This window comes from Macrotis lagotis, chromosome 1, assembly GCF_037893015.1.
Source record: "Macrotis lagotis isolate mMagLag1 chromosome 1, bilby.v1.9.chrom.fasta, whole genome shotgun sequence".
In the NCBI taxonomy this organism is placed as follows: Eukaryota; Metazoa; Chordata; class Mammalia; order Peramelemorphia; family Peramelidae; genus Macrotis; species Macrotis lagotis.
The window spans coordinates 250,123,155-250,136,439 of record NC_133658.1 but is presented as its reverse complement, the minus strand read 5'-3'; the positions used below and the strand labels follow the sequence as shown (position 1 = coordinate 250,136,439).

At 47.5% G+C, this 13,285-nt stretch overlaps 1 protein-coding gene across 3 annotated transcripts in view; it reads left to right on the top strand.

Moving 5' to 3' along the window:
* Nucleotides 1-267: 267 nt before the first annotated feature.
* SULF2 (sulfatase 2) overlaps nucleotides 268-13,285 on the top strand; it is a 136,795-nt gene continuing 123,777 nt past the window's right edge. For 2 of the 3 annotated variants that reach the window (XM_074210195.1, XM_074210193.1), the window contains exon 1: nucleotides 2,075-2,140. The gene's annotated coding sequence lies outside the window, so the exon portion shown is untranslated. Of the gene's footprint in view, nucleotides 286-2,074; nucleotides 2,141-13,285 lie in introns of those variants that run through there. The other variant, XM_074210194.1, reaches the window with a different exon arrangement.

Here is a 13,285-nt window from a genome sequence, read left to right as displayed (position 1 = left end):
GATGAAGTCCACATCTGTTTCAACTCAGAGCAGGCTGTGCGGAGAGGGCCGAGGGGGTGTGAGCGAGTGCGAGTGTGGAGTGTGCGCGCGCCACGGAGAAGGAGCGGGCTGCGGGGCTGTGGGAGCGGCGACCCGAGCGCGGGCCACAGGCGGCCCCCCGCGCGGCGCTCTCGGCCGGCCCCTGAGCCCCGACTCCCGGCGCTGCGGCGCGGGCGCCGGACTTTGAACAAGAGCCGGGAGCCCGCGGCCGCCGTGCCCGCGCCCCCGCCCGCGGGGGTCCCCGAGGTAAACAAACTTATCGGGGGGCGGGGCGGGAGTGGGGGAGGGGACGCGGCTCGCCGCTTTCTCCAGGTTTTTGTTCTGAAACGCGAGCCGATGCCCCCCGCAGGGGACAGTCATAGCCTCCCGGCTCTCCTCCCTCTCTGCCCGCTCTCCTCCCTCTCTGCCCGCTCTCCTCCCTCTACTCCCACTCTGCCCGCTCTCCTCCCTCTCTCCTCCCTCTCTGCCGGCTCTCCTCCCTCTCTGCCCGCTCTCCTCCCACTCTGCCCGCTCTCCTCCCTCTACTCCCACTCTGCCCGCTCTCCTCCCTCTCTCCCGGCTCTCCTCCCTCTCTGCCCGCTCTCCTCCCTCTCTGCCCGCTCTCCTCCCCCTACTCCCACTCTGCCCGCTCTCCTCCCTCTCTGCCGGCTCTCCTCCCTCTCTGCCGGCTCTCCTCCCTCTCTGCCCGCTCTCCTCCCTCTCTGCCCGCTCTCCTCCCTCTCTGCTCGCTCTCCTCCCTCTCTGCCCGCTCTCCTCCCTCTGCCCGCTCTCCTTCCTCTCTGCCGGCTCTCCTCCCTCTCTGCCCGCTCTCCTCCCTCTCTGCCCGCTCTCCTCCCTCTCTGCCCGCTCTCCTCCCTCTCTGCCCGCTCTCCTCCCTCTCTCCCGCTCTCCTCCCTCTCTCCTCCCTCTCTGCCCGCTCTCCTCCCTCTCTGCCCGCTCTCCTCCCGCTCTCCTCCCTCTCTGCCCGCTCTCCTCCCTCTCCGCCGGCTCACCTCCCTCTCTGCCCGCTCTCCTCCCTCTCTGCCCGCTCTCCTCCCTCTCTGCCCGCTCTCCTCCCTCTCTCCTCCCTCTCTGCCCGCTCTCCTCCCTCTCTGCCCGCTCTCCTCCCTCTCTGCCCGCTCTCCTCCCTCTCTGCCCGCTCTCCTCCCTCTCTGCCGGCTCTCCTCCCTCTCTGCCGGCTCTCCTCCCTCTCTCCTCACTCTCTGCCCGCTCTCCTCCCTCTCCTCACTCTCTGCCCGCTCTCCTCCCTCTCCTCACTCTCTGCCCGCTCTCCTCCCTCTCTGCCGGCTCTCCTCCCTCTCTGCCCGCTCTCCTCCCTCTCTGCCCGCTCTCCTCCCTCTCTGCCCGCTCTCCTCCCTCTCCTCCCTCTCTCCTCTCTCTCTGCCCACTCTCCTCCCTCTCTCCTCCCTCTCTGCCGGCTCTCCTCCCTCTCTGCCCGCTCTCCTCCCTCTCCTCACTCTCTGCCCGCTCTCCTCCCTCTCTCCTCCCTCTCTGCCGGCTCTCCTCCCTCTCTGCCCGCTCTCCTCCCTCTCCTCCCTCTCTGCCCGCTCTCCTCCCTCTCTCCTCCCTCTCTGCCCGCTCTCCTCCCTCTCTCCTCCCTCTCTGCCGGCTCTCCTCCCTCTCTGCCCGCTCTCCTCCCTCTCTCCGCCTCCTCCTCCCCCCCGCGCAGGGCCGGCGGCTGGCGGGCTGCGCGGCGCGGCGGCGGCGGCTGGGGCTGCGCCGGGGCCGGGGCTGCCTGGGATCGGGCTATTTAAAGCCGCCGGCTGCGGCGGCCAGACTCGCCCGAGCGAGCCGAGCGCGCCAGGCTGGGAGGCGGCGGCCGAGCACGCCCCCCGCACCCGCGCCCGCACGGCGCAGCCACGCACTCACTCGCCCTCCCTGGCCGCGGAGGAGCGGCGGCGGCGGGAGGCGGCGGCCGGGGCCGCGAGGAGCCTCGGGCAGGGAAGGAGCCGGAGCCGCGCCGGAGCCGCGGCCGGAGCCGGGCGGCTCTGTCGGGATGGCCCCGCGGCCGGAGCGGGCTGCGGCACGGCCGGAGGCGGCGGCGCCCCGCGCGCGCTGAGGCTGAGGCGGTGCCGGCGGCGGCGGCGGCGTGCGGCGCCCGGTGAGTGGGGGCCCGGCCCCTGCCAGGCGGGAGCCCCGGACCTGCCCCGCGGGGGCAGCCTCCCCGGGGGCGGGGGAGCAGGTGCAAGAGTAGGGGCAACGGGAGGCGGGAGCGCCCGGCCGGGGAGGGGCTGCGCCGGCGGCACCGGGGGGCTCTTCCCCTTCTCTCCGCGCTGCCCGGAGCCCCGGGACTCGGCCGGCCCGCGGGGGCCCGGGGGCCGGGCTCCGGCGCTCAGACTGGGTAGGAGCCCGAGGGGAGAGCCCCGGACCCGGGGCCACAGCCCCTGCGGGGGTGCCGCCTGCCCCCCGCGGTGCAGAAAGACTCGGGGGCGGGGGTCAAGCCTCCCCCCAAAACCCCTGCTCCTGGCTCCTCGGAAGCGGAGCAGGGGCGCGGGGCCGGGGCCGGGGCTCCCCTCCTGTGAGACAGCCCGCAGCCCCGTCCGAGTCCTAACCCAGAGCGGCCGGTCCTGACCCCGGGTGCCCCGGCGGGCAGCCCCCCAGCTCGGTGCCCCCCTCCCTCTGTCTGTGTTTTAATCACTTTTCAGTTAAGGGTAAATATTTAATTAATGAAGTCATTAAATGCAGCTTATGTGCGAGTCTGGGTATTTGCACATCTGTGCGCACGGGCCGCCTCTCCGCGCCCCATCTGCCCTCCCTCCCCCTGCAGCCCCCACACCATCCTTCTCCCCTCCCCTCCTCTAGGGCCGGGGAGTGAAGAAAAGCGAGCGGTGCAGAGATTCTATGCACGTTCGCGGGGAACCCCAGGTAGGAGCAGCCCAAAAGCTCCCCGCGAAGCCTCCCGGCAGGTAAAGGGCTTCCTTTGGAGAGCCCCACCCCATGGACCTCCACCTCGAGAACTTGGCGTTCATTCTCATCTTGTTCATAGAAAAGGGAATTCCTTCTGCAACTGTTCTATCCATCGCAGAACATGGGAGAGTTTTAATTAAATTAAAGCCATTCATTAAATGGGGGGGGGGAATATAAGTGAAGGGCAGTTTCCCTCGATTCACTTACCCTGTTTAGTGGAAAAGAGAAAAATAATTCAAAACAACCTGTCCCAGTGTGTAATTTAATGTTCTAATAAGCAGCTGGAAGGATGGTGGTGCTGGGCTTGGCTAATGAAATGTTACACATTTACACATAAAGTATCTTCCTTCCCCGGATACTTTGTTGTGTATGAATTGATGTTACCTCAGGCCCAAAGGGTCAGCATGGATCTGGGGTCGTGACTCTAGGCATCTGGAGTGAATTTTAACATTTGAATTTAAAGGGGGCTTTTTTTGGTTTGTTTGGGTTTAAAAAAAAAACTGATGGTTTTTCGTATTCTATGAGTATTGTAGCAACTTGATGTTGAGGAAAGAAGGCTGGATTTGAAGAGGATGTGTAGTTGAATTCCAGTTCTGCTTCTTACTATATGGTCTGAGGCGAGTCATTTGAACCCTAACCACTTACCTCCGTCATAAAATGAGAGGCTTGGTCTCTTCCAGTATTCATTCCTAATTCCTAGGATGTTTGTTTTCTAAATCTTGTTTCCACAGAGTATTTCTCTTTCAAGGAATAGAAGTAGAGATAGCAGATTCTTCTTGATAGGCTAGCATCTTAATATAAAAGTAAGCACCAGGCTACTGTGCAGTGTAGCCTGAAACAACAAGGCTGTAAGATGCAGTGGAAAGGACACTGAACTGGGAGTCAGGAGACATTGATTCTAATCCTGCTTCTCTGCTGTTTCTTAACCATGTGACCCTGGACATTTCCCCTCTTCTGGCCTCAATATTATTAGCTGTACAATAGAGATATTGAATTAGACACAGGAATCTTGTAGCTCATGACCTTTTTTTTTGATGTCTTGATAACTGTTATTTCAGTGTAATTGGACTTTATAACTGTGCATTTTGTTGAATGCATTGAAAAAGTATTATTCTGATGAGAGATTCTTTGATTTTACTGTACTTCAGAGGGACCTGTGACACAAAAAAAATGGTTAATAAACTCTGGATTAAAACAGGGGTCTGCAAAGTAGAGCCCACAGAACCCAAATCCAGCCTGCCTTGTATTTGTACCACCTGCCAGCTACATTTTTTTTCATTTTTAAATATAAAACCTTATTTTTAAATGTAAAAACTATTCTTAGCTCATGGAAGGTGAGCCAGGGTTTAGCAACCCCAGGATGAGATGATGTCAGAGCTTTGTTCTAGCTCCATCATGGTTCCCTTCCCCATCCCACTTCCACCTAGTTTGAAATGCCCTTTGAGTTTTGGTCATATCTTCACATTACTTTCCCTTCACAATTCTAGCTCCATTTAAATCAAACCAGTTTCCAAAGTGGACATCTCCATGTCTTCATATAAGTTGTCTCCTATCCCTGGAAAGCACTCTCCTTCCTTCCCTCTGATTCTTAGAATCCCTGTCTTCAGTCAAGGCTCAGCTAGGGCTGAACTCCTACCTTTATCTCCACTATTAGTAGATCATAAGCTCCTTAAGGCAAGAACTGTCTTTCTTCTGTATTTTCAGTATCTGGAAGGAGATACTTATTCATTGATCTCTTCCTCAGATTATCCTGAATTTTCTCATTGTATACATGTCACATTATCAGATGATATATATTTGTTGTTATGGAATCTTTTTTTTTTCAGTCTTCTCTTTTTGACCCCATTTCGGGGTTTGTCAGCAAAGATACTAGAGTGGTTTGCCATTTCCTTCTCAGCTCATTTTACTGATGAGGAAACTGAGGTCGCATGACTTATACATGTCTAAGGCCAGATTAGAAATCAGGAACATGGATCTTCTTGATTCCAAGTGCAGTGTTCTAGCCCCCGTGCCACCCTAGCTACCCTTAGATATGTATATGTGGGTATCTATGTCATACTACACCTATAAACATACACACACATATATATAAATAGCACTTTGCAAGACTTATAACCATATCAACTATGTAAATAAGAGATCATATAAATAATACTTATGTGGCATGTCCCTCCCCCCACCCCTTTTCTTAGATTATAAGCTCTTTGAGGTCAGAGATGGTTTGACTTTTCTCTCTGTGTCCTCAGTGCTTCACTTACGTATTTATCAAACATTTGTCAGACTGAGTGAATCCAGCTGTTTTTCCTGGTGAGGGTGGGGTGACCACAGGGCAAGATTCTTTTGTGTTTTCAGTGAAAATGCAGAACATTAGCCAGCCTCTCAGGTGAATAATGCAGAACATACCATGCATTTGGTCAGTCTACCTTGTCACCATATAGTGAAAGCACTTCATAGTGGTGTGTTTAGCTCATTGTCTGTAGGCAAGAGAAAGGCAGGTTTTATTTTTCTGGTTTCTTTTCACCCAACAGCGTAGCACTGCATCTAGTCTTCTGCCCCTTCTTTACCTGCATTCACCCTTCCAGCCAGAACGTGAATAGGGAATGTGAGGGGTTAAAAAAAAAACTGGAAAAACCAGGGCTGCTATAAGCTCCGCTAGCTGGCTGTAGGAGGGTTAAGATCTCCACAGGAGCCAGGACCTCAAGTGGTTGGCTCTTGTGCTTCAAAGACTCTGATTACTGTGTCTGGTCGGTGTCTTGAAGCTGGCTTAGCCCTGCCCTGGAAGTGACCAAATTTGGGATGTGACTCTGGTGGCTCTCCCAGGTATGGAGGATGTACCATCTGAGAGAGGTCCCCTTGGAGGATGCAGGGCCTTACCTGGAAGAACTCCCTTGTTGCTGGTAGCCATGAGCAAAGTCTGTAGAAATTGTCCCCTGGATCTCTTTGAATGAAAGACTCTATCTAATTGCAAGATCATTAAGATCATTATAATTAATTGGCACCCTGATAAATGGCGTGATTGCCTAATTGGGACTGTTGCTAGGGAACCAGGGCTCATGCCACATTCTGCACCACTGCCAAAATTGAAACAGCACACCTAGCTTGCCGGAGTGGTATGTGACCCATTAGTTAACAGGTGGAAGCTAGAGAGGGGTTTTTGGCCAAGTCACATCCATTCCCCTTATCATCAGTAGCAGCACACATTTCTATGGAGCTCCTACTAGGTTCAAATGGCATATCCACCCTCGGGGATTATTGTCCTAGGAGCAGAGAGAATGGTGCAAAGGTAGAAAGTTACTTTGTTCTCCAGTTTGAACTTGAATTTAATGAAGCATCTCAGTGGGCTTAGTGACAAAAGACACAGCTGCTGGATGGGCTCATCCTTAAGCAGGAGATCGCGACATGTATTGGAAAGAGTCAGAAGACCTGTTTTTGAGCCTCGGCTGCCTCCCTTGCTTACTGGTTGTGTGACCTTGGACAAAGCATCTCCCTCCTCATGGCCTCATGAGTGGTTCCTCAGATGCTTATTGTGTGGAAAGGTGTTTTGTATGCCATGTGGAGATGGAGGAATGTCATTGATAATTATTGCAAGTAAAAAATGTCTATAATGTTCTTTGAATGCCTTTAGGCCATTGTCTGTATTATGAGGATGTGCCTTGTGATACGTGATTCTGTGTTGTCTAGAACTGGTGTTTGTGTGTGTATTTGTATGCATGCATGTTACATATACACATGAAAGTTCATCCACATATGTTCTATGAATATGTTTGTATTTTACACATATATGTACATAAATTTATTTAAATTTACATATACACAAACACACACAGAGGTATATTTTTCCCCTTCACGATTCAATTTGAAGTTCCTTGAGGTTAAGAACCCAGTCTTCTATTTCTGTCTAGATAACCAGCTCTATTGAGGAACCCTCAATCTCCTATTCCCTCAATGCCAGCACTCGTTGATCTAATAAACATCCATTGATTAGGACCCACTAGATGAAAATCTTTGGACTTTATCATCTAAGAGAGAAATAGAAGTAAAAGACAGGCTCTTGACCACTGGGAGCTTGCATTCTGTTCAGTTCAATTCCATAAACATTTATTAAAGATTTGCGAAGTCCGAGGCATTGGCTTAAAGGGCGTGGCTTCAGACTTTTACCACTAGGCTGGTCTGGTGCCTACATCTTGATTTGTCAGTAACTAGAATCTGTCCCCACCACCACCACCACCAGTTTGCCACATGGTAGAGACCGTAAGACCCCATTGCCTCAAGGTCCTGACCTGAGCCTCAGTTTCCCTTTCTAGATTCCCTGGTGCTTGACTGCTATGTGTAGAGCTTTGCATTCCACCTGAGAACTCTTGAGTTGACCCTGTTCCCAGACTCATTACAAGGAGCACTCCTATGCTTGAGTTGGTTGGCCTGGTCCATCCTCCTGGGACTGTGAGTAGAGTGGTACCCACCCCTCAAAATGTGTTTGGCCAGGTGGGAGGCCAGATGTTTGAGGAAAGGGCCTGCCAAGAATCCTGCTTGCTGACTGAAAATCAGTTGGGGTGGGGAGAGGAGGGAAGGGTGGAGCAGGGCCCACAGAGGGTTTGATTCATTAGACCCAAAAGAGAAAATGAGGAGACTTCAGAAGGATTTTCTCAGCTGAAGGAAGGAGACAAGAGCTCACAGCCAGCTGGGATATAGTGATCTCCTGTGCTCATGTTAATTCAGTTCAACAGCACATGTTTGTTTATGTGCCCTGTCCACCTAGGGCTTTTGTTCCAATGGGAGACATAGCATATGCAAAAAAAAAAAAAAAAGTAAAAATACACAGTCATTTGATGTGGGAGAAAGGATAGGGACCATCACTGAATTTCAAAGCATAAATTCATCCTCTTCATTCATTTTAAAACTGATCTGTTAAATGCCTAAGGCAAGTAGAGGACTATGCCATCAACCAACGAGATGCAAAGCTTAAATAAGAGGCCATCCCAGGGGCAGCTAGGTGGCACAGTGGATAGAGCACCAGCCCTGGAGTCAGGAGTACCTGGGTTCAAATGCAGCCTCAGACACAATAATTACCTAGCTGTGCAGCCTTGGGAAAGCCACTTAACCCCATTGCCTTGCAAAAAAAAAAAAAAAAGAGGCCATCCCAGCCTATGAGGCTGGTTACCTAGTGGCCAACCAAGTTCTAGAAAGAAGCAGCTAGAGGGCTTAAGAAAAAAATACTGAGCCCAAAGTCAGTAAGTCCTGAGTTCAAATTCTACTTCAGATACTACCATCTTTGTGACCTTGGACAAGTCCAATGCTTAACTTCTGTCTGCCTCAGTTTCTTCCCTTATAAAATGATATAATCACATCTACAGCCCAGAGTTCAAATGACATAATATTTGTACCATGCTTCACATAAGTTATTGTTTATACTATATAAACACTATTACTATCATCATTATTATTAGGTGGCCCACAGTTATCTAACTGACCCCAGACTGTGCCTCACATAGTCTTCACACGTCCAGCCCAGTAGCATACTTTATCTTGCTTATGTGATTTTCACCTGCATTTTCTACCTCTTGCTCATTCTTATCACTGCTTCTGGAGAGGCCAGAGTATTGGGAATACTGGGTTCAAATCTTGCTTCTAATGCAGTCCTGCCTGGGACCCTGGGTAGGTCATTCAATCTCTCAAGCCTTTTTGGGAGGAGTCTCTCCATTTGCCATCAGCTTGGCAGATAAAGAACTGGGTCCATAGTCAGGAAGATCTGAATTCAAATATGACCTTAGACACTTACTAGCTGGGCAAGTCACTTCATCTATAACTCAGTTTCCCCATCTATAAAATGGGGGTAATGATAGCATCTTCCTCCCAGGATGGTTGTGAGGATTGAATGAGATAATATTAATAAAGTGCTTAGCCTAGTGCCTGGCGCCAAATAGAGATAATAAATACTTAAGCAGCTGCTAGGTAGAGCAGTGGATAGAACTCCAGACCTGGAATCAGCAAGACCTGTGTTCGAATTCAGACTCAGATGCATGCAAACTCTCTGACCCTGAGCAAGTCATTTTTCCCTGCTTGACTCAGTTTCCTCATCTGTAAAAATAAGCAGATAAAGGGAATGGCAAACTGCTCTGTTATCTTTGCCAAGAAAACCCTAGATAGTTCAGATAGGAGTGAAACTTTCAGAACAATAAAACTACAAAAACACTTATTCTCTCTTTTCTTCCTTCGCTCTTTCCATCCTTTTCCCTTCCTTCCCCCCCTTTTGCTTTGTTCTTTGTCTTCCTCACTAAAGAAATTACAAATATAACTCCCACTCATTTAATGCCTGGGTATTCTAGTTAATTTAACTTCTAATTAATCACAGTCTTCTCTTTTTCCTCCTTACTCCAAACCTTGGTATTGAAAATTTCCCTCAAATATCTACCTTAGTTATTTATTCAGTGGAAGCATGTGAATGTGTCTCTTCTTGGGTCATCATCTCCTGGATCTTGGGATCATCACTGTGAGGATTAGGGAACATCCTTCAGGGTCAGGGATAAAAGTAGAGGACTTGGGGAAGATTTGCCAGATTTGAACAGAGCTCAAGTCAGACTTGGGAAATGGTTTTGTTGGAGTTTTTTGTTTGGTTTTTTAACAAAGTTCCTGATTTTAACAATGTTCCTCATTTTCTTATGATACGCCTCTTTCTCTTAAGACAGGGCCAAAAAACCTATCTCAGGACCCTATTCAGGGACTCCCTTCTCTATGACAGCTTCCAGAATTCCCTCTCCTACTTTCCTAATAGGAAACCATTTCTACTCAGGACTTCCCCTCTGGGATTGTACTTTCCTTTTTTTTTAATGTGATTTTCCAGGTCTTGTTTTCCCTATTATACTATGAACTCTGGAGTAATAGTTGCTTCCATTTAAATGGCACTTTAAGGTTTATGTCATTTATCTCATTTGGTACAACCTTGTAGGAGAGGTACTTTAGGCATTATCTGCCCCCCTTTCCCAACCATTTGACAGATTAAAAAAAAATCAAGGCTCAGAGATGATCAATCAAGGCTCGCTGTCATATAACTGATAAAGATCAGAATCATTATTTGAATTCAGATCTCTTCTTGATCTAAATCCAACAGTCTTTTCCTATATGATTCTGTCTCTAAGAAGACTGAGAACCTATTGTAATATTCTTTAACATTCAACAATTATTTAATAAGCATCTGTTGTTGTTGACCTTAATTCTCAAAGAAAGCCATGCTATCAGGGGGTCATGATGCCATGTCAAGAATATGAATTGGATTTGAGTCAGGGGGTGCTGTGCTAAGCCACCACCTCACTCTCTCCTCTAGAACCATCTGGGTCCAGTGTCCAGATATGAATCGGGATGACTGGAGATGGCCCTGGATGTGAAGCAGTCAGGATTAAGTGACTTGCTCAAGGTCACACAGCTAGAAAGTGTGGATTTGAACCCAGGTTCTTTAGATTCCAGGGTCAGTAATCTAAACACTGCCACTTAGCTGCCCCTAAGTATCTATTTGGGGGCTTGAAGGAAGTAGCTAGTTGATTCAGTGGATGGAGCAGTGAACCTGGAGTCCGGAAGACCTGAGTTCTACAAACTATTATTAGCTGTGCAACCTTGGGTAAGTCACTTCACCCTGTTTGCCTCAGTTTCCTCCTCCTTAAAATGAGCTGGAGAAGGAGATGACAAATCACTGCAGTGTCTTTTCTAAGAAACCCCAGATGGGATCACAAATAGTCAGACAATAACACTGTGCTTGAGGGGAGTACAAGGGTGAGTAATACCTTATATCTGTATATTGGATATAAAATTCTAAGATGCTTTCATGCTTATTAACTCATTTTATCTCCTTAATAAGTCCAGCAGGTGGGCAGGGGAGGAGCATTGATATTCTCTTCCCCATTCTTCAGCAAAGAACATCAACCAACACACAGAGAGATTCTATCATTTGTTTAAGGACACAAAGTAAATTAGTCAACTTTTGAGGATCCCCTGTGAGATATGGAGTTAGTGGGATAAATCTTGTACACTTAGTATATGTGTAACCTTAACCAAGTCCCTTGAGTTCTTTGAAACTCAGGTTCCTCAACTGTAAAAACGAAAAACTGAACAAGATGAAGTTTAAGGTTCCTTTTGACTCCAAATCCTATGATCTTTTGATTCCCTGTGGGAATTAATTGACATTCAGGGAAGATCTGCAGGAAAAGGAATAAGAAAAGTGCCTCCCACTGCGAATTCCAAGAAAAGTAGAGGACAATCTAGATTTCCTGTTATATATATATATACACATATATATATGTATATACATATATATATATATATATGAATCCTCGCTGACATTTACATAACTCTTTACAGTTGACATAACACTTTACAGTGTATGGAAGATACTTCAGCAGAGTAGAAAATGCACTAGATGATTTAGAATTAGAAAGCACGCTCTAAACTTGGGGGACTCCCTGGACCTTATTCTAGGTGAACATTAAATTCTAAACTTTAAATTCACTCCTAGCTCTGAATTCTGTGATTTGTGGTCCTTATCATAACTTTATAAGGCAGGTAGCACAAGTATAATTCCCACCTTTCAGAAAAAAACCCAACCTAGCATAAATTTAAGGAACTTATCCAAGATCATACAACTAATAAGTGAGGGAGAAGGAATAGGAAGCATACAATTATTAAGTACCCACTATGTACTAGGTATGGTGCTTCAAGATTTACAAGTAGAATAGGTGGTTCTGGAGTCAGAGAACCTGGGTTCAAGTTCCATTTCATTTATTTATTATTTTTTATTTAAAGCAATGGGACTAAGCCATTTGCCCAAGGTCACGCAGTTAGGCAATTATTGTCTGAGGCCATATTTGAACTCAGATCCTCCTGACTCCAGGGCCAGTGCTCTATCCACTGTGCCACCTAGCCTCCCCCTCAAGTTCCATTTCAAATGCTTGCTCCTTCTATGACTTGGATAAAATAACACCTCAAGGCCTCCCATTCCTCATTCTTGAAAGGAGAGTATTGTGCTATATGACCTCAGAGATCCCTTTGATTCTTAATCTATGAAAAATCTAAATCTAGGTGATGGTGCACCAGACTTGGAGTCAAGAAGACTCATCCTCCTGAGTTCAAATGTGACCTCAGATGTCATTAGCTGTGTGACCCTGAGCAAGTCATTTTAACCCCGTTTGCCTCATCAGTAAAATGAGCTGGAGAAGATAATGACTAACTACTCCAGTATCTTTCCCAAGAAAACCTCAACTAGGGTCATGAAGGAGTGGACACAATTGAAAAATGACTCATCAACAACAGATTATTTTGCATATATGTATGTATATACACAAATATACATAGAGGTGTGTGTATGTGTGCATATACCTATTTGTATAAATGGACATCTAGGAGGCACAGTGGGTAGCTTACCAGACCTGGAGTCAAGAAGATTACGCTTCCTAAATTCAAATCCACCCTTAGACACTTCCAAATTATGTTACCATGGCCTCGTGGGCAAGTCACTTATTCCTGTGTGCCTCAGTTTCCTCATCTGTAAAATGAGCTGGAGAAGACAATAGCAAGCAAACTGCTCCAGTATCTTTGAAGAAAATCCCAAATAGGATCATGAAAAAGTGGACGCAACTGAAAAATGACTCAACAACAGACATACACACACACACACACACACACAGGCATATATTATATTTATAGATATATAGATATATATATATGTGTGTGTGTGTGTGTGTATATATATATACATAGACACACACAAACATAGAGATGTGTGTTGTATGTATATACATACCTATATGTATAAGTAGACCTCTAGGAGGCAAAGTGAGTAGATTACCAGATCTGGAGTCAAGAAGACTATTCCTCCTAAGTTCAGATCCAGCCTTAAATACTTCCTGATAACTTCCTGGTTACCATGGTCAATTCACTTAATTGTGTTTGCTTTAGTTTCCTCATCTGTAAAGTGAACTGGAGAAAGAAATGACAAAATTGCTCCAGTTTCTTTGCCAAGAAACCCCAAATGGGGTCAGACATAATTAAAATAACTATGTAACAACAGGATTATGTGTATATATGAACTATATATTCATATATATATATAATATATATGTATAGGAGATATATATATAGCTTAAATTAATTGGTTTCTTTGAATAATCCTACATATATTTTATCCTAAATGTTTATTTACATGTTTTATGTATTTTAAAACATTATTCAGAGCAAGGTTCCATAGGCTTCATCAGACTACCAAAGGGGGTCCATGATGTCAAAAAAAAAAAAAGGAGAAAAGAACTACTGCCATAGACCATAGAGGGACCTTTAAAGAATCCCTAATTCATTCCCT